Consider the following 25,182-nt stretch of genomic DNA (forward strand, 5'->3'; position numbering starts at 1 on the left):
CTATATTCCTAATATTTAGACTATTATATGAATATCCACTTCTCATTTACTGCACAGAACCACTTTGTACTACTAAGCAGACAGTAAACAAAATCCATTCTTTCTTCTCATATGGAAAAATAAAGCATTTAATGGAAAATCATGTCTTCTCTGTAGGTTTCTGAGAAGTCTTACTGAATTTAGAACAAAAAAAGATCTAATTCTCTGTCATGTTTTATGTGAGTTCAGACTTATTCCTGTGAAACTCTTTGGCATAATTCCTGTTCACCCATTTTACACTTTCCATAAGAGCTGTAATACTGTCTGTATATGTGCAAGAAAGAAAACCCTGACTGTTTTTAATGCTTCATTCCTTTCAAAATAAGTATAGAGGCTCAGAAATGGCTATCAGACCCCAAGTATCAATGACCATTCTTTATGCTAATCTTTCCATTTCCTGCTATTACCAGTTCCAGGGTCAGCAGTTAAAAAAAAAATCCTGAACTATTGTAAAATCATCTGTCATTTTATTTTCTCCCCCAAGTCTCTTAAAGAGTGTCTGCAATGAATTACCTCCGTGTCTGAAATGAATTACTACTCCATCCCACACAAACACACCATCATTACCTGCCCCAAGCAAGGTCTGGAACTATATTGCTCTTGTATGTTAAACAATAGTCAAGCAATGGTGAGATGCAATTGATTATGTGAAACGTTAGAAAGCTTTAGTAAATCAGCTTCTCTGAAGTCATCTGGGCTTTAGGTGTAGCTGGTTTTGGTTTAAAAGGTTATTATACTTTCTTTCTCCTTCTTTCTTTCTTTCTTTCTTTCTTTCTCCCTCTTTCTCTCTTTATTCTTTCTTTCTTTTCTTTCTTATACTTTTTCTTTAATTTTCTTTTAATTTCTCTTTTACTTCTTTTTCTTTTACTCTATCTTTTCTTTCTTCCTTCCTTCTTTCTTTTTCTCTTTCTTTTTTCTTCCTTTTTCCCTCTTTCCTTCTTTCTTCTTTTCTTTTCTTTCTTTCTTCTTTTGTTTTCTTTTAATTTTTCTTTCTTTTACTTCTTCTTTTTCTTTTACTCTCTTTTCTTTCTCTCTCTCTTTCTTTCTTTTTTTCTTCCTTTCTTTCCCTTCCTTCCTTCTCTCTCTCTCTCTCCCCCCTTTTCTTCCCTCCCCTCCCTCCTTCCCTTCTTTTTTTTTTCCCCTCTTTGAAAATTATCTTGATGATGACACTGCAGAAAGGAAATTGGCCAAACCTTTGAGAACCATGCCCTGTCATTCATGAGACCCAAAGATACCTACTGGCTCCCCAAGTCCAGACTCACGCTATAGACAGCAATAAATTCTTTGTCTTGAAGCCAAATCGGTGCCTCAGTCCCATGGCTTTTGCTGGAAACCGTTGCTTCATTCTTTGGATGCCTAGAAACGTTCATCTCATTTTCAGCCTCAAATTATTCATACCATTTTATACTAATTTACTCCAGTGCCAAAAATGTCTTTTAGCTCAGTTGTTATTCTCTCATCAGTGCTTACCTGCTTGAAATATTACGTATCCCCTGTCTGCCTTCATTTTCCTATATCAGGTAAAGCAAGTTAGCCTAACAGGTGGTTCTTTTCTTTGGGTTTTTGTTTGTTTGTTTGTTTGGGAGTGCCTTATTGTCATTTAGCTTTATTTGATTAGGTGACAACTTACCTAAATCAGAGTAAGCCACCCATCATGGCTTGTCACTCAAGTAATGTCACATTGATGAAACTGTATTCTAGAGGTAGTGCTCCCCACTACATTGCAATTAAAATACTTCTAAACTACTATTTGCAATTAAAATACCCCTTTCCTATAACAACAGGCAGCCTAGCAAGTGTTAAAAGGTTAGGAAGGAAGACAGACTGGCACATCTCTTCAATTTTTAGCACGTAGCTGACTAAAGAAGGTTAGGTTCAGGTTTTATGTCGCATTTCAAACCAACCTTCAATCCAATCAGATTCCCAGCACCATTATACAAGCCATAAACAGCATCCATACAATTCCATTATTTTATCAAAAACCATGTATACTTATGCAATGTGATCCCACAGACACAGTGCCTGTACCCTTTACAGAGATCACAGTGGAAACGGGCTTAGTGTGGGATTTTCTTTTAATGCAGTGGTGCCCAGGCACTTTGTTTCCCACTGTTTCGACTCTCATTTCATTTTTCAGCTCAGGTGTTGCTTCTATTTAGAGGCATCGAGTTAGTTTGAGGAGAAACTATGCTGGAGCATAGTATAAATAAGAATAATCTTTCCTAGAGCTGCTGTATGAGGCACATAAATCATGCCAAGAAGAGGTGAAGGCTGAACTGTGCTGGTGTTATTTCCACTCCGGTATCAGGCAAGGAATGCATGGAAATGAAAGAGGAATGCATAGCGGGGCCGCGTTTTGTGCTGCAGCACCTTTCTGGATGACACGAATGAGAAAGTCGGTGGTGCTGCTGCATTGTATCAGTATAATGGAGGTCAGGATCCCAGAGCAGCAGCACTGTATGTATTACTGGGAAATAACAGATACGCACAAAGGAATAATCAGGCAGTGCTTTGCCCTCCAGATCTCTTACCGGTTTCAGTGCGTATTTGGATCAAAAGGGCAAAACCTGCTTTTCAAGTGGTGTCCAGGTAAATGTGTTGGGTTAGAGATTTGGGTCTGATGTGCGCTGAGATGTCTAAGGCAGATTTCAAAAGCCTGTACGATGACCACTGCAGGCGTGTGGGGAGAAAAAATATTGGCAGTGTGGTCCTCTTTTCTATTCTGTGATGTTTCCACATTGCAGTTGCATATATAGTGCAGCTCAAAAAAGAGCTTGAGGAGTCGTTTGTGTCATCGGCTGTTATTTGACCAGCTGAAAAGCAAATGGGTGGAGATCCTGGTTCAAACACAGATCCAGAATTCTTTTGAATGCTTCAAAATTTTTCATGGGCTTTATCCCCCACCTGCAACTAAAGGAAGTTATCACCATCTCCGTATCTGAAGCATACTGTAAAGTGAGATGAGGGGACTTGCCAAGGTTTTGCATAGAAAAGGGTGAAAATTCGCTGCTTTTGGGTCATAGCTTGAACGACAAATAGAAAGGATCCCTGAAACATCCTAAGACAGCCACCTACCCAGCATCCAGCCACTGATCTATTTTATGCAAAGGAGGCAATGGCACCAGCAGCGTTGAAAACACAAAATGCTCCCATTAAAAAGGAGAAGCTCTGCTGAGTTTAGCTGCTTTGCTGTGCGCCTAAAGGAGCCGAGAGCTGGTGAAGGATAGGGTGAGGCTGGTCGTGTGTGATATGAATGTACAGATCTTTTCAATCATTAGCCAGAAACAATAATTATGCCTTAAGAACAGAAGCCTGAAACAAGGACTGAACGGTGCAGGGGTTGTGAGGGTTATCATATCAAGTATCTTCACTGGTGTATTTCTAAGCCAGGGGAAAGCCTTTTATACAGCTGTGGCTGAGCCCTCACTTTATAACTGAACTTTAGATTTCATCAGTGATTTATCAGTGATAAATCGAGTGCCTCCCGAAGAGTTCTGTTAAACCACTAAGCACTAGGAATTGCATCAGATCAGCAAACACGAACAAGAAGCAGAGTCTGTCCACAGAGCAGTGAATTACTTGGCAAGGGCTCAATCGCTTCGGGTGATTCCAGTGTTTTTAACAGCAGAAGAGCGGCGATGCTCTCCGCTTCCAGTCTGAGTACCCCTTAGCACCTTACTCCTTCTGATCAGCCCCCGACACTGCTTCAGTGCCCTTCACCCTGCTACAAAACCTGCCTTCATTATTTATTGTTTGCAAGAGAAAAACAGCTCTCTGTAAAATAGCCGTTGGGGAGTGGGAATTTTTACAGCTGGCTGCAGATTTTTTTTTTATGCTCTTTATCATCCCTATTTATTGCCACCTCTTCACACCTCTCCAGAGTCTGTCTGTTTGTCTCTCTGTTTACTTTAGGTATATTAATCTTGCACCAAATAAACGTGCATTCACCAAGGGGTTAGTCACAAACCGGTTTCCTTGGCTGGAGTTTACGGTGATCTGGCCCTTATCCAAAACGTCCGTCTTGGCCGTTTACAGCATTGCGTGGCCGGCGTTCAGACGCGCTGCAGGACCCTTAATGCCGTTGGCCATGGCTCTCAGCAGCTCTCATCTCAATAATGCAGCAGAGCGGCAAGTCAAGAGGCCGCCGACACGGTCTGTGCCGATCATGAGGTTTTTTGGAGGACGTGGGCACACAGTCAAACCTCACTGAATCGGTATAGTTTGACGAGTTACCACCGTGCAGCTGGGGCACCGTTATATTAGCTCACTCTCTGCAAAATAGAGGAATTTAGCATAAGGAAAGAATCGCAAAGCAACATTTTCCATCTCACAATTAGGAGCTTGCCTCTAGACAGGAGCAGATTTACCAGGGAGGCAGATATCAGGAGTGCATTTCTGTCCCTCTCAGCATCAGCCAACGTGCAAATGCACTTCTGCATCATCCAGACACACAGGACCTGCACCCACCCTTCCGAGTTACAACGGCTCAGCTGATGGCATGCTGTTCGGCCTCCGTAACTCAGCTGCATTTGACTGGGTGTCCTTTCCTAGAGACAGTCCTACAGTCACAGTCCCCAAAGCAGTCATTTTTTCTTTACGAATGGCATAAGTCATTAGGGCTGCTGTCCCTCAAAGGGACTCTTGTCCTCATTCCCCCGTGCAAGCTTCTGACGGATGCTAAGGAAGGGAACAGGATGAAGGAAGTCTTAAGAGAGAAGGACAAAGGAGGGTTTGCACTCAAGAAAAAAGCAAAATTTAGGAAAAAAGGAGTAGTCTCTCAGAGAAGGTGATTGGGAAGCTGCTTTCAAGCTCAGCAAATCACTTTCTCACTGAAGCAAAGGGCTGTGGTTATTCCGACGGCAGCTCTGCGGATATTGAGTTTGGGGCACCCTCACTAAATCTACTTAGAGTACAGCAAGGCGATGGTACTTCCAATTGTTTCGTACAACAGCAGTATCCTCTGAATTGTCTGCTGTTTCTGCCTTAATCAATAAAGGCCATTAGAAGCTCACTTTTCTGCTAATACTACTCTGAATACATCTTGTTGGGAGGTATTTTTTATGACATTAGAAGACATGGTGCATTGATTTCTCATGAGATGTACAGCTTAGGGTTTTTTCTCATCCCATCACATAACACAATTTCCTTGTTGTTTCTAACTACTGGGACTTAATATTCACAGTCAATGAAACACCTTACTAAGTTTTTAATTTTTTTTACAGAGAAATGAAAGCAAATGCCTTTAACATATTCATATAGATATATATACAGCTGATACGATACAACGATGTATAGCCATCATACACACACATACACATATATACATACATACATATAAAAACCCACCATGACTCGATTATTGTTTTTTGAAGAAAATGGGTCTAAATGTTCTCCTGAAAAGCATCCAACAGAGACTCCTGGAGCGAAGTTCTCTGATTGAGTATATACTGCACACAGTAGGGTATGGTACTTTTAAAACCTTTGTCCTTCCGTAGCAAGTTGGACAGCATTTCTGAGAGGATGAGTGCAGATCTCAGGACTCGAACAAACATTGTCAACAAGGCTCTGAGATCTGGTGTTAAGCTGGCAGGTCCTTAACTCCTGTCTTCCTATTGTGGGATTGACAAACTAGTCCACAAACCAGTTTAATGTGCTCAGGCCATCCCAAATGGAGTTTAATTCAAAATCATAGAATCACAGAGTGGTTGAGGTTGGAAGGGACCTCGTCCTCTGGAAGGGATCATCTGATCCAAGCCCCCTGCTCAACGTGGGCCACCTAAAGCCAGTTGCCCAGGACCGTGACCAGATGGCTTTTGAATATCTCCAAGGACAGAGACTCCACAAACTGTTCCAGCACTTGGTCAACCTCCCAGTAAAAAAGCATTTCCTTTCTTAACAGCTTCCATAACCTATTGCCAGTCTTCTGAGCCCTCTGCATTTAAAAATAGCATCAGAGCTGAATCTGAATGCTAGAAAAGACCATAAAAAAGACATTACGTTAAAGATTCTCAAGTCGCTTAGAGTAGGATCCATCTCAGGCAACTTTAGCCAGGCAGAACTAGGTCATTAGATCCAAGCTGGTGCTCTAGGCAGTCCTGGTATTCAGCAGGAAGAGATCAGTATCTCTAGAGGGCGATTTACCCCACCAAAACAAGTGCCTCGGGGAACAACTCACACTCCAGAGGTGCTACAGTCTTTCTATTATTATTGTTCTTACAGACAGTGTCTTGCTGCTGAGACTAGACAGCTAAAAGCAAGCGCACTGGATGTCTCTCCTAGCAGAGAGGTGCTCATTCTCCGACTGCTGTTGGAAAGGGAGCAGATGCTGGTCACAGAAGGGGAAGCTACTCACTCGAGCTCAGGGGACTGGAGGGCTGAACGTCTTCTTTAAAAAAGAAACCGGGATCACTGATTGATGGACCGATGAACCTTATTCAGTTTGCTAGAACGGGAAAGAGCGTTATAACAGTGTTATAAAAGATTACAAACAAGCCATATGTACACGATGAAACAGATGTAAACATGCTTTTGCAGTCTGCTAGTCTTTTCCAGTCTACTTTGAACTTAACAAAAAAGTGGATAAAGAGACAGTTGATTATATTTAATGTGGACTTCTAAAAAACAGTCTTTGACAGAAGATATTGAGGAAAAGGAGTTTGAATGGACTTTATTTAATATGCCCTTTACTGACTTGGAAAAGCAGCGAAGAGGGAAGGGGCAACACTGGCAGATGGCACAAAAGCAGTGACAGGACTGGAGCAGGCTAAGGAGGAAAATCCAGAGCCAAGGCAAGGGAACGACTGAACCAGCGTCTGGGGAAATGCAGATGGGAAAATCAGAGGTGAAAATACACAGGTTGGAGAGCCAAGCACATTGCTTCTGGAGGATTTTAGGGAAGAATTGGTTAGTCACTATGAACAACAGTTCAGGGGAATCCTGCGCTCAATGCAGAATTGCGTTTATGAAAGTAAATACATTGCTAGAATATTAAAATTGGATTTTAAGGATAATACCACAAATGGCCTGATAGCGCATCTGGCCATAGCGGCAGGCGCTTAGTAGGGATATAGCGACTGGTTCAGGGTATTTTGAATCAGACCTTCAGAAATGAGATTTCAATGTCAAAGTCATTATAGTTTTTAAATAAAAGCGAGCAGAATAAAACAGATCTAAGTAAATAACTCATTTTGTATTTAAAGAAATTGAAGGATTTCAGGGTGGAAGAAATCTCCCACAGCACAGAAAGTGTTAGGAAGAACACAAAGGTGAGAGAGAGACAAAAAAAGAGCAGAAACAGTTAGTTTAAAGAAAAGGTGAATAAAAAGGTGTTTCATGGAAGTATATTACATCCTGAGTACCACAGAGAAGGTAAGTTGGCAGTCTTATTTACTCCCACTCATAAAATCAAAACAAGAACCATCCAGCACAACTGAGGGGCAGTAAGTTTAGAAGTGATAAAAGGCATACTTCTAAAGACAATTTAACCTGTAAAATTCACTGCAACACAATATCGTTAAGCTAAAACTTAATCAGATTTAAAAAAGGAACAGGTATTTCTATGAATAGCGAATATAACCAAGGACAGGTCAGACAGGAGCTAACGGGAATCCTTCAGGCTTTAAGCACAAAAGCTCTATTTTCTGCCAGAGGTTAGGATGAGCCTTCCTCTATGGGAAGGTTGTTCCATAATTGGTCATGAAAGGTTTCTTACATTTTCCTGTGATGTACCAAAACATATAGCATTAGTCACTGTCAGAGAAAGAATACTGGATTATATGGACCATTGATCTGACCCAGCATGGCAATTTTTATGGTCCTGTGAGCAAAATCCAATGGATTTGCAAGGAGACCTTACAGAATAACAGCTTCAGTTTGAATTTTTCTTACCGCTACAGAGGTCACAGAAAGAGCAACTAAATTTCTGGCAATGACATATCTCTGCAGGCAGGCGTAGTAGCAGTGCAGGTATCTAATGCTTTTATGTCATTTGCTAAGGATTATACGGCGGTAATCTTTCCCATTAACACTTTGTCTCGTTCTGCGTTGAAGATCCCATAATCTCCTCCCTCCCTCCACCTTCTCAAAACGTACCAAAACAAAAAATAAATACTGGGTGCATGGACCAAAGCTTAATGTCTGAGATTAATTATCAAAATACAGACCTACTTCCTATTAATCTCACATAACTTTTCAACTTCAACGCTCCCAGAAGTTGAATTACATCAACTGTGGTTTTCTTTCCTTTTCTCTCCCTTTCTTTCTTTTTCTTTCTTTCTTTCTTTCCTTGCTGCCTTGTTTTCCGCCTGTTATTTTCTGCTCCAAGGAAACGCACGTCTCTGTCACTTCCAAGTCCCCCTCTTGCAGTGCTGGTCAGTGACCATCTGGAGCGTTAGTGGGGTGCGAGATGAGATACGTATCAATCCATTTTTCCTTCCAGCTCAGGGAGACACTTGTTTGACAGAACAGCATTTCTGAATGCATCCCCGCAAAAGCGAATAGCTAGCAGCTTTTCATTTTTCCTCTGATTCTAAACTAAGCAAAACTGAGTACCGGACGCTGTTCCTCGGCACAAGGGCGATCAAGCAGTTTGGTGAAAATTGTTTTAGGGATGGTGTACCCTTGCCTTTTGTTAAGGAGATACTGACTACCGACTTTTGGAAAAATGTTGCCTATCTGCAGGTATTTTTTCAGTGAGATGGGTCAGAACCGACAAATACTTTTACTTCACTGTAAACAAGCGGGCACACTCTAGGCATCAAGAAATAAGTAAGGAAACTTCTCCTCGAAAGCCGCATGGATGAAGGAGGATGGATTTGGCCCCAGACACAGCCTTGGGAGCTGGGCTGACACAGTGGGGTCAAGCCATGACCACCGTGAGCCCACGCCACAGCGACATGAAGCAGGAAATTCATGTGAACTGGCGCTTGCACCCTCTTTTACTTTCCACGTCAGCACAGCCACAATGTGTTTATACTGAAACTTGGTAGAGATTCCTTGAAATTATAAGTATTGGAGGTCAGCTTAATCCAGCCAATATATTGCTTGCAGCATTTCATTTTTTCTAAGTACCAGCTTTCCTTTTACAGGATCTCATAAAAACAAACCAATATGTTGCTCTCTTATAGATAACCTAAGAGCAGCAGTTGGTGAAGTAGCCCCAGCGTCCAGAGCTACGTTATATCTTTGATGTCTGGTTCTGCAGCAAAAACATTTCGGCAGAGTAAGACATAACGAAAGTTTAAGAGCTTGTTAAGGAACTGAGTATTACAAAGAGCCATGCTCATTTTGGCTCTATTAGAAACACAAGAAAAATAATTTGTCACTTTCCCGTGACTAGAAGGATCTCAGGGGGAATCTCAGATAAGACATCAACACCGTTGGTGATTACTCAGCCTTTTTCCATCACAGTTTATAAAGCCCTGAATAAGGAACCAGTTTATACTGGTGTTCCAATCCTGCAAACATGTCTTCACAAGACCCAGCTGTGGGAAGGACATTTATTTCCACTTGATAGATGAGGCAAGTGAATCATAGGTGACGGGTGACTTGCACAAGTTCACGCTAAAAGGGTTTTGGCGCACTGTGGATGATACTGTAACAATACCAATAATAATTCTAGTAAATAGAAATCCTGGGTTCCCCTTCTGGGTCATAGCCTGGAGATTTTTCCTATTCTTTCTCAGCTGTTTCTATTCGGTTTCTATTTTATTTTCCTAAACTGAGCATAATGTAGGTGAAGAAAGTCTTCTTTCCTTGGGATCTAAAATCTTTTCAGAAATATACAGCTACCAGACGATGTTCCTATCTGAATGATATTTAATACATTTGTTCTGCTGTAATTGAGAACATAGTCACGGTAGAGGATAAATTCCAGCGATAACATTGCAACAGTTTGAGTGTTTTCTCCATTATGTGTCTTTACAACAGAGATAACCTTTTGCTTATTGAAATATAATTGCATAGGGAGATAGTTGTTTTAAAACAGAATTAACAATACTAGCTGAACATTTTGTAGGAACTTTCCATAATAACCTGTTTTTATGTCAGCTTCTCTAGAGCACAGCATCACTTGTACTATAAAATTAATTGAAAATCGAAAACTGAACAACAGGAGATCTTTACTTTTCTTATAGTACATTCCTGGAATTATTTGCAGTATAGAAACTCCATTTAAATGTCAGTGATTTTTTTGTCATCAATTCCCCCACAGCAATATTAGAAAAAGATTCTCCCACAGTTCCCTCACCCCATATATTGATATAGGAAGATACTGATATAGATGTGGCAACTGCGTATCAATAGATGTGTTACTGTGTATCGACAAATTTTCAGAATGATCATAATATAGGCAGCATGTGCCACTGCAATTATTTATTTGCAAATCTTCAACCAATCCTTTCCACAGTTTATTATTAAATTAATTAAAATATTAATATATCATTATTAAATTTAAATGCTGATGTAAACTTGTTTTACTTTACTTCATTAGAAAGCAGAATATGACCTTCCATATTCCTCTTCCCCAAGTAAGTTTGCATTCTGCTACTGCTAAGTTTCTGCAAAAATATATTCAGAGCTGGATAAGAAATACCTCTAATCCCCGAGACTGCCCTCAAGAGTAAACCTGCGTGCCGTACCAACAGCAAATCTGCAAGCACAGCCGCGGGCCTGGCCACGGTCTCCCTTTTGGGTTTGCAGGGTGCTGGCATGCCCTCCGCCTTTCATTTGCCAGCCGTTAACTGCAGTATAGACACACGCATTGGAGTCTGGTAGACGTGAGGAACCTCCCTGGAGAGTGTAATCACGGGATCAGAGCAGCATGATCCAAGGGAATGGAGTGGCTCCATGGGGGAGAGGACTGGTGTCTGCACCCACCGGCCTTCTGTGTTTTAGCTGCGATAGCCGGAGAGACAAGGCCAATGCTATTGACTGTTCCACAGCACGACTGAGTTGTAGCAGCGCCCGCAAGGTCCACTTCTAAGTGGACCTTTTCTGCAGGCAGCCCAGTTCCCAAAAAAGGTCAGGTCCTGGTGTCTGACCTCCTGAAGACCCTTCCTTTCATGGAGAGACCCTTCTCTTTTTAGCATGGGCTCTCCGTTATTTACCCCAGGTTTTTCTCCAGCCATCCCTTCAGACAAGGTTCCAGCCACTGCCTTCTTCATGAACTGCTGTCCTCGCACTTTGTCCTGCCCTTTCTGTTCATGGTGGTGTTGCCAGGCCCTGCCCACCGGCAATTCCTCCCCTTCCTCTGGTGAGGAGCTTTAGCAGAGGTCTTCTCTCTGCTGAGGGCAGCAATGTTGTTGCTGAGTTTCCTTCCGTAGAAAAGATCCTAAGGGACAAAATAATACTTAAATTATTATTTTTTACCTGATTTTGAGCTGACCTATTTCAGTAATGCAGTGAGCACCACCGTCCCACATAGCTGCAGCCAACCGAGACAGCTGAACCGTGAACAGGACCCAGGGAGAGCTTGGCCACAGCTCGGCACAGCCTCTTCTGCTACCGAAACCAGACGCTGCAGCTTCACTTCAGGCTGCTCGTGTGAGCCATCAGCCACCACACGAGCAAGAGGTTTCTTACGTGGCCATTCTGGTCACCGAGGGTATTCGATGGGGATAGGTCCCAATCCTTTGCAGCGGTGGTTTCCTCTCCCTGCCCAGCGTTATTCGGGACTGGGGGTAAGCTGTCAGTAGGCTGTTGGGGGAGTTTATTTTCCTTCGAGTTGGGCATCACTAATCAGAGCTAGCACTTCCTCCCAGGCTTTATTAAACAGAAATCTCTAATCCAGAAAACATTTCCAATATTAAGACTAATTGAGTGTCATAATGTCAGCCAAGGTAAACAAGGCGCAAAAGGGAAGAAAGAAGCTCTGGGAGCGGAACGTGCTTTATTGAACACACATCTGCTACTCAGACCCACGGCTGTCACTCAGGAAGACATCATCCAGTAAACCTGATCAAACAAATCCCCACTGAACTGATAAAGCAGAGCGACTCTTCAGGTGGCTTAGCTGTCGCTTGAAAACCAGCTTGCAAGCCTGTGGGCTGACACTTGTGCTGGAAGGCAGCGAGGGTTTGAAGCTCACAGGTACAGCCTCCTCTGGACTTCAGAAGGAGCAAGGTCAGATCCTGAGGGCTCTCTCCCGCTCCCTTATTTTCCCTTGCAAAGGAAAAGAAGTCTCTTCAGGTTTATTTCTTCATTTTTTTTAAAAGGGTTGCCTAAAATTCAGGCAAAGTGAGTAATTTCCATCCCAGGTATGGCTGTGTCATTTCAGTCAGCGCAGAGCTGGAGTTTTAAAACTCTGCTGATATGAGTGCTGTCTCGCAGTGTGTACAAATATCATGTTTATTACATTTCTTTTTTTTTTTTTTGGCTGCCTGTTTAGTATTAAAAAGAAAAGAGTAAAGAAAACTTTCAAGAAGTAAATTGCTTGAGAAATGTTATTTAGTCATTCTTAGTTAAAGAAACTACAGCTATATGTATCTTAGATCTGGCTTTTTCTGCCTTTCCTTATCTTAAAAATATCTCATGCGGTACTATAAATAATGAGGAGCAGGGAAAATGGTGCTTCATGCAGGAGGGGAAAAACAGCAGTAGTTGTCCTTAATCATATTCAAACACAAACCTCGAGACTGAATGAACGTCTCTCCATGCATTTCAGGCTGAACAGCATAGACTGAGTCCTCGGGGATTTGCGTTTCAGACCTTGGTGTCAGTGTACATTACTGTGGGCTTTGAAAGATGCTCCTAAAATGTTTCTAAATAACCAAATGGAGCAACTCTCTCCGGCATGATAATCTGTGCTGTTACTACCGCAAGCTCTGGGGGCAGGGAAAGAGGTAAGGGAGCAGAGCTCTCGTCCAGCTGCGCCCCAGAAATCCTTTGCAACAGCAAGCAATTAACATCAGGTTTGATCTTTCACTGTATCAGGAAGGTAGACCACGGTTTAACATCTGCACCTGGTTTGGACGTGTAGTGCCTGCACCTTTTGCATCCAAACAAGAGGGACAACTGCTTTTGAAGTCAGTGGCCAAAACAAATGGCATTAAGGTATTATGCAGGATTTCTCTGTGTGTGGATGCCGTGGTGGAAAGGCTCTCTGACACAGCTCAGTAGCTGAAGAATGAGGTCAGGCTTTGTTTAAGCAACATAGGAAGACCGGTGTATTTTTTTTGCTGTAATGAACGTGAAGCATTAGGCACGTGGCACTGGACTCTGCTGCTGTTGTGCAAAAGACACAACTCTTGGGAGAAAAAATCACAAAGATGCAGCACGAGCTAGGATGTAAACTTTAATAAACTCTTCAGAAAATCTCCATTTTGCCTGCCTGCCCTTCAGTGATGGCATTTAAACTAATGTTCTAGGGCCCTTTTATGCAAAGAAGCCTTATCCCTAGGATGGCTCTTGCAAAATTCATGGCTGGTGCTATTCCATGCCCTTATGACATGACAGTAACATCCATTTGTATCAGTTTGGCACTGTGCAAGTAGGTCACACGATTATGATGAAGTTAAAATGAATTTTGCCTTCCTTTAAACGGTAGTGGAACAGTTACCAACTGATTAAGGAAAACATTAGCAAGTACCATGTTAATTGATTTGAATGCATGTGTGTTTTGTATTGGTTTAGTTTGAGGGCATTTTTAAACAAATAGCACTGTCATTGTGAGCCTTAATTAGATAATAAATTAATAGATAAATGGATTAGAAAGTTCAGTATGGCTTTCACAATCGCTGCTAGCGGCATAAAAATGAGGTGCTTGGTATTAGCAATGCTAATAAATGGCATAAGGAATGCACTTGGGGAGAATGATGATGTGGCAGCTGAGTGACTGGTGAGGACCATGGTCTTTCTTTTGCCCACACCTATTTTGGAAAACAAAGGTGCTCCTGTGCTTCCTTAGGAAAGATAACGGTGGTGCTGATCTGGAAGGGTAAATATGTCAGCTCCCCAGTGCACCTCTAAGTCTGAAGATTTAATGTGGGATTCATGAAAAATTCAGTAAGCACGTAGGACATATTCTAGGGGTTGGGCTGCACGGGGATCAGCTCAGAGATCTGCCAAGGAAAAAGGCTCAGTACGTGCAGAATATAGTCAGTAATGGGAAAACTGCTTAACAGGGAGGGAAGTCTGGATCGGTTGGACTGGATATGAAGTGCATGAGAATCATTGGGATCTTTCTGAAAAAAAGCGATTTTGTGGATGTTGTGCTGCTTATTTAATTCCGTCAAGCAGTAAATCCAGCCATATGGGTCTGGGTGCTGTTCGCAGAAGTAGTGACAGTAACTCAGATAACAGACACAGAGTGCTGCAGGTTGGAAAGTGATGCAAATAATCACTGGCATGAGTTCAGGCTGAGTGTCAAATACCTAAAATTAGAAAGTTGGAACAGCACTTCCAATGGTATGGATTGAATATTATGCAGCTTGCCTGAAGACACAGGGTAACTTGGATTTCTCTTTTTGGGTTGATTACCCCTCAGATAGAACTGCCTACTTCATGGATAGCATTAGCCTGCAGCACTCGGCCACCAGAATTAGAGCAAGTTCTCAGAAAAGGTTTGAAGCCTGAATTATGTTGAAGTCACTTTTATGATTCTCATCAGACTACCAAAGAACAGCAACTTTCTGCAAAAATCTCTACTAGATGGCCAGTATGGCTGAACTGTGAATACTACTGAAATAACTTTAGCACATAGAAGAAAATACTTGGATAGACCTTATTCCTATTTTTTTATACTTTTGATGCAATGTCTTCTGCTGCTCCCCTGAAGCTTGAGTTGTTACGCAGATGATTTTCAAAGCGAGATGAACTTCTTCAGCAATCATTCTAGCCTTTGTTAGAAATTAACCATGGTGACAGAAACATCTTTCGGTATACATTTCAGGAGCATTTGGACAGATGCTTTCTTTTATGGTAGTATTTAAGTACCTTGTGTACAGCATTTTGTTAATGAGAATTACAGTTCCACCTGACTAAAGGCCAGCCTGATAAAAAGTGAGCCGTGTTCTACCCCCTTAGCTACATCATTAATAGTCTTATTATCAGTCTATCTAGAATATAAATGTTCACTCAAAAAATACTGCAATTACTGTACGGCATATTGCATGGTGTATAGACCTTATCACTTGAGTAATTTAAAGCCTATCAGAGTAAAGTACATGAAAATATATGAGGATAGAGTCACAGCCGATCTTAGGTAGGAAGAGGTAAACAAGATGCAAATGGTCTTTTTCACCTCTAGTTTTCAATGCTGGAGACATTTGTTATCTGTTAGGTTGTTTAGCAAGTTTCTAATTAGTATCTCTCCCACTCAAAGGGCTCCCATCCAAAAAAAATCTAAACAGGTTGGGAGATAGTAAATACATCATCCTGGGTTGCCGCATAAGCTCATGCAACCCCAGTTCTTTGTCAGCCCCATGCACATCTGCTGTAAACCTTAAAGCTGTGCTGCCACGTACCGCAGTACTAAGGCTAACGGTTAAACCACAGTAAAGGAGAGGTCCGTGACTAAACTGCTTCTGACGGGTTCGGTGCAAGCCCAGGTCTTATTGCAAAGACTGTGTCAATGTATTTATTGACATATTTAGCCTGACACTCTGAGAAGAAGAGGGAGAGTACGCAGCTCAGGATCCACTGGCAAAATCAGCCTGTTTAGGAAGCAATGCAGGTTTAAGCAGGCTAAGAAGGAAAGAGGGCACACCCGGCAGGAAGAATGCAGCTACCATAACACAATCAGGATCTTGAGAAGCGTGAAAATCATGGAATCATAGGGTTGGAAGGGACCTTTAAAGATCACCTAGTCCAACCCCCCTGCCACGGGCAGGGACATCTCCAACTAGATCAGGTTGCTCAGAGCCCCGTCCAACCTCACCTTGAATGTTTCCACGGATGGGGCATCCACTGCCTCTCTGGGCAACCTGTGCCAGTGCTTCACCACCCTCATCGTAAAAACATTTCTGTGTTCTGTTTTTGGATTTTATTTCATTTCTTTCTGTTTCGAGTGTGCAGCTACGACAACTATTCATTTAGGTTGACTCTCCAGCATTGTACTTATGCTCCTATCTTGTTCCGAGTGTGTTGAACTGCTGCCAGTCAAGAAGGCTGACGGCTCGCCTTCCTCCTGCTGTCTGCAAACTTTTAGATAAAGTAAAGAGTTGGAAGAAAGCTTGAAGCCCAGCATGCAGAGACTGGGCTCCTGTAAAAAAGGAGAAAAGCTGAGGGAAACTTTGATCAGAGGTCAGTCTCCAGAATCAAAATGACAGCTAGCTTCATGGGATTTCGGAAAGGCAACAGAAACAACGCTGGACCTCTTGTGAATAAATTGCTAACTCTGTTTCATGTATAGCGATGGCTCTTATGACTTCTCTTGAAATTTCTCTCTAATTGTGCAAGTTGGTTGCCCTGAAATGCCATAGAAGAAAATGTTGGGATAGGCATTGTTCTGCCGCTCTGTTTCAGATGTAAGTTCTCCTGCGGGCTATGTAAATCAGCACACATAATATAGCCACATATTGAGCTTACGAGTGCCACACGTGGCCACAAGATGAAATTTCTCAGAAATTTTCTTCACATGCTCCTGCACTTCCTTCCTCCCCTCTGTCCCTGATTCCATAAGGATGACTTGGAGAAATTTCCTGTTCTTGTAAGTTCTCACCTTTTTTTTACATACCTCGCTATTTCTACCACTAAAAATCATGTCCTGGGGGAAAGGATCTGCACTCTGCATTCAGTTGGTGAAACAGCTAGTTTTGTTTAGCAGATTTTTGTTTGGTGTGAATCTCTGCATTGTATGTACCTGTTTCAAACGCCATGGAAAGAAAAATATTTCCCTTCCAGAAAAGAGTATTTTTTTGGCCTTGTAGATAGTTTAAAACATGTTGGTGTTCAAAACCCATTAAAAAGAAAAAAGAAAAGAGGGAAGGGTAGGGAAGGCAAGGCAAAGCACGGGGAAATAAACAAAAAAACAGACCAAAGAGCCCTTTTTGTTATTTAAATCCCTGTTCATGCTTTGCAGTTTAATATTCGCTCTACAAGAGACTGACTCAGGACCCTAAATCAAGCTGATTGTACAAGGCACGTATTAAAATCTACATTTGGGTCAGAGAAGTCTGTGTCCAGTTTGAAACACGGGACAGAGCACCGAAGCAGAATAATCACGGTTCACCCTGTAGGTCTTTTCCATTCCTAATGCCTCTGATTCTGTGAACCATCAACTAAGTATTTATGTTTGGGCTGTTCATATAGTTGATGCTCTTTTGAACCTTTCCTCTTTGCTCCAGGGATCAACAACATTGTCCAACTCACTGATCTTAAAGCACTTTTTGTGCTTCAGGACTTGGCTTACGCTGAAGTTCACATATTCCCCACCATGCCAACAGAGCAGTTTCCCTGACACATGCTTTTTAACCATTTCTTTAGATGACCTCACTTCTTCAATGGGCCACCACTGTGTATTTTGAGAGGTTTGGCTGAAGACTAAACCATCACATTCTTTGACATAATTGAATTGGAAATCCCTGAGTGTTGGGAATAAATTGGTTTGAGATATTTGAATTGGTCCTTTCATATTTGGAGACTTGATCTAAGCTTTGGATGCATGAGGTGTATATATTCACATCCCTGTGAGCTGTTTGGTTTTGTTGCTTCATCATGACCAAAAGAAACCCAAAAAGTCTGTATGAGAAAATTCAGAAGTGACCATTCTCTTCCAGCAAGTGGGAAACTTGCTTCACTCCGTATTTATACTCAGAAAGCCAAACAATTGCTTAAGGAAGCAATTGTTAAAGGGGGTTAAAGTTGTGCCTAAACCTGGCCAAGCAGTTAACTTTCCAGCACCCTTTATCCACCTCTGTCACAGTGCTTACTAGGAATCTGCACTCACTGAACCAGAACTATTAAAACATTTTCCTGCAAACATCCCATTCCCTCATTTAACCCTAATAGCAGACCTCACCTGTTTTGCAAATAAACACAGGTCTCAGTTCTCCAAGGGAACCTTTACACCTAATATAATCATTTACCATGTGGACAGCTGACTCAGGTTTGAATATGCTGGGTGTCGGGAGAGAAGCAGGATGGGCTTTCTCTGTGCAGTAAATGCAGGACTGGTGACTGGTGCTGAGCTGACAACTCTGAAAATTGATGGTTTGCGTTAATTCACAAAACAGGACGGGGTATGATGAGATAGTGATGGATTAGTGGAGAACATCTTAGTCTTCTGAGTCCCCATGGAGACATGATCATTCCTGGTTACGCCCCCTAGGCACAGGCTTTCAGATGGGGATCTGGAGGAGGTTCAGGTCCTACCAGGCTGTTACCTCTTCCATCATGCTGCGTTAGCATTCGGTTGTCCCAGCCACCCAACCAAACTTCCTAGGCACCACAGGGACGTAGTATGGGCACCCAGCCCCCCACTCCCAAAAACAGCCCTGGGAATGTGGGTGTCCTGCCCTGCATGTCTCACATTATGTTCTTCCAGAAGGATTAGCTGCCATATTATTTTGATAAATGAGGCAGAGCAGGGTGATGGCATGGGCTTTTTCGAGTTGAGATGTGGCTAGAAAGGAGAAAGATAAACTTGTAGCTCTTATGGATTAACTTCTGGTTTCTAAGAATAACATAGATAAGGCAGTCTCAATTAGACAGAGCCTAAAATCACATATAACGAATCTGAGACGGAAGAGATTGCTGTATCTGAAAGAGAAGTGGCCACTGTTCTTTAGATAAGCTCCCAGATTTTCAGATGAGAAAAAATAAATATTGCAGAAAGGGTTTTCCCTACTTAACCTTCCCAGCCAGACTTACCAGGCCCCTGTTCTTTGCCTCGTTCACTTACCCAAATTGCTTACCACCAAAAAACCAAGGCAGCTCAAACAGAGGGATGATTTTACCAAAAATCATTGTTTATTCTTCTATGTCTTTTTTTAAAAACTAAGTTAACAGGTTGCCCTTCTCCACACATTTGGGACAGTTAAGGAAAGGTCTCTCTTCTCCTTTTTAACAAAAGGAAAGGTCCAAGCCAAAAATTTGCAAGTAAGACAATCACACAAACAGGCAGAGATGTCTCACCTGAAATAGCCTGCACAAAATCTGCACAAAACCGATGTCTGTTTCTTATCTGTCATGGTAGTCGTTTATTTTTATGAACGCTAGCATTCACTCACAAAAATAAAACGGGGCAGCATTTCATCATGACTGTTTCCTCAAAGGTATTTCCTACAAGGTGTTGGATTCACTTTCTAGATGATCAACAGCTATCGCTATGTAATTACCAGTGAGCAGGTACCAGTTCTGAAGGTCACACTGACAGCGTACATGTCCCTAGCACAGCTGCTTCTGTTTAACGGTCCTAATAAAGGGAGGGAGACATTTGATTTTGATCAAGGTTTTAAGAAACACCGTATCTACAGAGGCCGGACATTTTCTTTCTCACTTCATCAGGAAACTTTTCAAGATGGAAATGCAGGACTGAGCAGTTTATCACCGAGATGACCTGGCTTTGGCAAGTCTTGGATAGGTCACAGGCTTCCCACTGCCACTACGGGGACGTTTTTTATCCTCAAATACAGCAGAAGTCGGCTAGTGTACATCTTCTGGTTTATACTTTGAGTCTGCTGTAGTTTTTTTGAGTCTTTTTGTAGTTCTTACTGCAAGTTTAAGACAAAAGCGTATTTGTTTGTGGAGGGATGGCTCATTTCTTCCCCTCTTTTTTCTTTTTTTTTTCTAATTTAAACTGCTTCTCTATAAAGGTCATTCAAGTCCAGAGCAAAAGAGGATTAATTACTAACAGCCATAATTTAGAGACAAATTACCCTCCTGATATTTCGGCCATCTAGGATACACCATGGAAAAGCCATCTATCTGAGAGAATGACATGGGTGATTGTAACCTACAGTCGTGTTGAGCGCTGGTGTGCTTCATCTCCCCTGAAGAATGATGTGGGTTTTAATATATTAATAGGAAAGGGTATTAAAATAATGCCATACTTCTATGCAACTTTCCTCATCCAAAGAAGCCAGGTTTTTTTTCTCTTAATCAGACTGGGCAAAAAGTTATTCTACAGGGATGCACATTGATTTCAGTGGGGTTGTTCACAGAATAAATGTTTCTCTGCATGAACACAGCCCACAGGATCTGGGACACAGCGATTTCAAACCCCCTCTTTCCCTGGGTCTCATTAAATAGTGCCTTATGCTATTAGTAATTCAATTAAAATCAATAAGATTGGTCCATGTGGAAAATGACCCTAGGTATTCAGCTCTGTCGAGGCTGATACACATTTTTCACATGGCAAGCAAAGCTCAGACACTCACACTTGTCAGTGGTGAACCTCGAACTGAGAATTTCAGAAATCCACCTCCCTCCCAAGCCCTTACCCAGCAAAGTACGTAGGCACACCTTGAAGGATCCCAATCTCAGCCTGGTCTGTACTTCTCTAGAGATCTGAAAAGCCCGAGGGTTTATATGCATCATGCAAAAGTGCATCAGGCTTTTGTGATGGCACTAGTCTGCGCTGGTGAGTCTCTTTAGTCCTTGGCAATCCTAAAGACCTGAGGATTGCTTTTTAGCTCAGGGACACGCCATGGGAAGGTGGCTACGAGGCAGCATCCCGTTTGTACCCAGGTGGCTTTTTCATTTCCAGAGCTGACCTGTCTGAAGCCAGCTGTGTGTGTCTCCATCTCCTTCTGAGTGTCTCACAGACCATTTCTAAGCCTACTCCATCAATCTTACATTGTAGCTACACATTTCTCTCATGCTGCTTATGAATACACATGTATTTCTGGTAGTGAACTTTCCTACCTACAAGTCTTTTCATAAAGGCCAGAATTTTTTTTTACCACTGTTACCAGATAATATCTTTTTTCAAAGGTCAATCATAAATGCACTCATTCCACTTCATTATTCATAGTGGCTTCTGCTTGATTTCTGGCAAGTTCAGCCTCTAGGACAATCTCAGAAGCTCACTGTGCTATTGCCAAGTTGCCATCTTTTAAGAAAGGACAAAAAAGGCTGTTGAGAGAGTTCACAGAAGCCTTATATAAAAAGGCAAAATAATGGGAAAAAGTTGTCAGACAGGAAGAGTCTGGGTATACAAAACACCTGGCTTAGACATTAATCAATGCGGTGTCTTCTTTAACACTTTCCATGCTCTTTCATTTGGGAATAACGTACAATTCTGCTTGACATTGCAAGACAGTTAATTAGCATCCATAGGCTTATAAATAGGATTTTACAGAATAGCCGATAAGCTCGTATTATTAGTGTTCATTTCACTCTAGTTCTGGTCCCTTTTGAGATGAAGGCAGGTTTTATTAGAACAGACCTTTCACAAAGCACATCTATTCATTAGATTCCCATTAAACACCAAGGTGTGAGGGGTAGATTGGTTTCATTTGCTTTCTCTTCAGTCTCAATGCCACTCTTTCTAATTATACTAAAGTTTCTTAAGCTAATTGGATGATCAAGGGGATAGAGCCCTGTGGTGGGAATCGAGGGATGTGTTGTGCTCTTATCTGATCCACTGGAAGATTTTGGCCTGGTAGCTTTACTGCCCATCCCTTTTCTCCTCTAAGAAGCAAACTTGCTTCTGTCAAACAGTTTGTCAGATAAAACATGATGTGAAAATACTAAGCATTGTTCTGCTGGGACAGCCTTGGAAATTGAGTTTGGAATTTTTTTTCCAGTGACTCCTAAGGCCTTGGTGAACAGGTGGCAGAAGAAGATGCTGTTATTCAGAAAATGTTCTAATCAGTTCTAGAGATTTGCATAATGCAACAGGGATTTGCAAAAAAACTCATGCTCAAGGGCATGTGCTTATCACCTGCCAGAGAACCGAAGGGAGTAATTCCTGCCTGTACAGCAATGTGCAATTTGCTAGATGGATCATTTCTGTATGGATTTTAGTACTGGCTGTGGTGAAAGAGACTACTGAATTAATAAACAAATGAGATTGGGAAAATGTAATGGTTTGAAAAGTACTGCTCCAAGAACTATAATTCCAGTTCCATCAGTGATGGGTACAGAAATCACTCTTCCAGTCCAGTTTTCCACTACATGGTTTAACAGCCACCTTGTACCACTGGGAAGGATAAAATGGGAAGTGTAAAGAAGATAGTCATTGATCCATCTCTTGGCTGACTCCATAGTATGACAACAACAGCAAGTAAGAAAGAAGAATGGAATACATCGTAAAACCTTTCTTGTTCCTCCAACTGGCCTTTGCCCACAGCAAAAGCAGACCCTGAATCTTTTTTATTTTACAAAAATCAGCAATAATTTTTACAATGGCTGGCCATGCAGGTTTGACATTATTTTAAATACACCTACTTCTTGAGGAACCACAGAAGTTAATGACTTAAAGAGTTCTTTTCACAGTTAGGGAAAATCCATGCCTATTTGAGCTTTAAACTAGTATTACTGTATAATCAGACACAACTGCTTTCTCTAAATAAAATATTGCCCCTTCCATTTTCCAACTAGCATTAACGAAAGCAGCAAGTATGCCTGTTGCTGTGGAGATTTTGAGCCACAGACCAATCTCTATTCTTCCACCTGACTTAGCTCACAAGTTACAGCAGCTGAAGGTCTTTTCCCCATGATATGTTTTCTGAACATACATATGTTTTACTAAGTAAACCAGAGGGAAAATCATTTGCAGATGCTATACCTTCCTATCCTGCGAGTCCAATGGCCAAGTTCATCACCATTATTTCATTAATCCCCTTTCTGTACATCATATTTTGAAGTGCCATACAAAGCTCTCCCAACTTTTTGTCTCTTCCCCATATCCTGTACGCTTTCTCTAGCAGCTCCTGGTGGTCTCCTCCGCTCTGTTCACAGCAGATTTAACTTCTGGTGCCACTGTGCTTTTTGTGTTTTGAGCCTTCAGGTCTCCTTTTGTTCAAAGCAGTCCAAATAGCCTTTGCTTCTGTTGCCTATGTTTACATGGTCACGTGGATGGCATCAGTGATACAGTACAGCAAAGGTCAAAAATTAAATCTGTGTACAAAATATAGATCTGTGCATAAATGGACACATTCAGGTTACTGACCTTCTCCTTTTATCTGTGCTGTTTGAGACCTGTGGTAGATTTTCTTATATTTTAAATAATAGGGTTATTTCACGTCATTTGCATCAAGTTTTCACATGCTTTTATTACTTGATGTGAGTGTTCCCCCCACCAAAACTGGGAGGTGATAGAGAAATCTGTTTGGTGCTTTACTACCTGAAGAGCTTTACATGGTTATAACTGTTACCAATACAGTTATAAAACCTATATTGTAGTAGAAAACTATTTCTCAAAATGAGCCGGCAAGCATCTGTATGCCATTTGAGACCTTGAAATATCAGCCTAGTGGCATATTTTTGTAGGTGTGATAATCTGAGGAGTTAGTCAAGAAAACGCTTATAGGCACAGGTAGTATCTTTTATTAGAAGTGATATACTCAGAAAATGTAGACAAGCTTTCTTCAAATCTGAAATAGAAGCAGCAGACTTCACAGCTAAGTGCAAGTTTAGATAAATTGCTTAGAGTATATAACAGAGCTTGTACGAATGTATATATTTTTGCAGGGTAAACGGCATGGAATAATGGCTACCAGAACCCTTTTGTGTATGTGTGTGAGGACTTTTAATGTTCATACCAGGATGACCACTTTGATTATGAAGTAGCTCTATTGCTCCCATATTCCAGAGCCTCTGCTTTCATTGACTGGAAGGCCAGAATACTCAAATAGCGCCAGGTGCTGGTTTAGCTACCTCAGGGACATGCATAATAAAAACCAAAAGCATGTAACAAAAAGGAAATGTCATGCCTTTTCACATCTAGCTTTGCATCAGCTTCGGCATAAAAGAAAAGAAAAAGGAAAAAGAAAAGAAAAAAAAGAAAAAACAGAAGACAGCAGTTATTGTGTAAGAGCAGACAGGTCCATCCAGAAGTGCCTGTGAAATAGCCTTAGATAAGGAATGCTTTTGGGAACCTTCAGATGCAAAAGAGTTTGTCAACAGCGCCTTTACCTGTCCATTGCCAGAATCTCAAACGTGGATGAGTTTTACTGTAGCTTCTGTACACTGAGCCTATGACAGGGAGCAATGAGCTTTTGTTTTTCTTAAAACATCTCCAAATGTGTGTTGTTTTCCCGTGGGCACGTGGTGGGTTAGTTTATACCCAAAGGCACAGGGATAGACAGCAGCTTTTTTCAGCCAATAACACTAAAAATACAACTCATTCTTTCTGTACAAAGTCTGTGCGCAGGTGAATCTTGACCATTTAAGATATATTTGGAAACAACCCATGTTTACAATTATGTGTGTTAGCAATTTCAAGCATTGGCGCTTAAGCATAATTTTGTTTGTTTGTTTGATTATATAAACAGACACACTCCAAAATACACTTGCTGTCTTCACCATGAGCTCTGGGTTCTCTGCACCTACAAAAAAATCAAGCTCCAACATAACCAAAAAAATCCTGATCTGCTTGTTGTCAGGGCCTCAACGCTCGATGACTTCAGCATTTCACTTTAATTAAAGAAAGGTGAATTTTGGTTCTTTGCTCTAAGGACTGAGGTCTGCAAATTGTGACTTTTTATGCAGACTCCATCATACTTAATTTATGAGCCTAAGAAACCTGGTGAAATTTGGGACATTTGGTCCCAAACAGATTGGCAGAAATCCAGTCAATATGGAAAAGCCATCTACATTTTGCTTTTCATACTTTGCGTGCGAAAGTGGAAGTAGAAGGAGGCAGATGGCCCTGAAGATAAGCAGAGGAAGTTCTAGTCAACCTACCATATGGAATCCCTTTCCACCTTGACGGCACAGGAAGCTTGGGTGTCTCCTATGTGTCTTCCTACATGAATATCTAAGTCTTCCAATGAACCTAATAGGAAGCCTTTGAGCGCCAGTCTTTTGAGCCATCTTCTGAGGATGGATGTGTGATGACAACACCCATTCCTTCTCAAATAATTTAGGAATTGGAGCCTTTTCCCAAAAAGTGGGAAACCTCGATTCTAGGCTCCATTCAGTTTGGGTGGGATTAGCTACTTTTAGACCTTCTGAGGATTTCATCTCATTGTACATTCCAGCAAGATTGGGCAAGAGACAGGTATCTCTCTTGGATAATACTTTTTGTTAATGTTAAAA

General features: G+C 41.6%; 1 protein-coding gene across 1 annotated transcript in view; it reads left to right on the top strand.

The window, feature by feature from the left end:
* TENM4 (teneurin transmembrane protein 4) overlaps window positions 1-25,182 on the top strand; it is a 354,979-nt gene that overhangs the window by 48,690 nt on the left and 281,107 nt on the right. The gene's annotated exons all lie outside the window — the stretch shown is intronic.

Source organism: Calonectris borealis, chromosome 1 (assembly GCF_964195595.1).
Source record: "Calonectris borealis chromosome 1, bCalBor7.hap1.2, whole genome shotgun sequence".
NCBI lineage: Eukaryota > Metazoa > Chordata > Aves > Procellariiformes > Procellariidae > Calonectris > Calonectris borealis.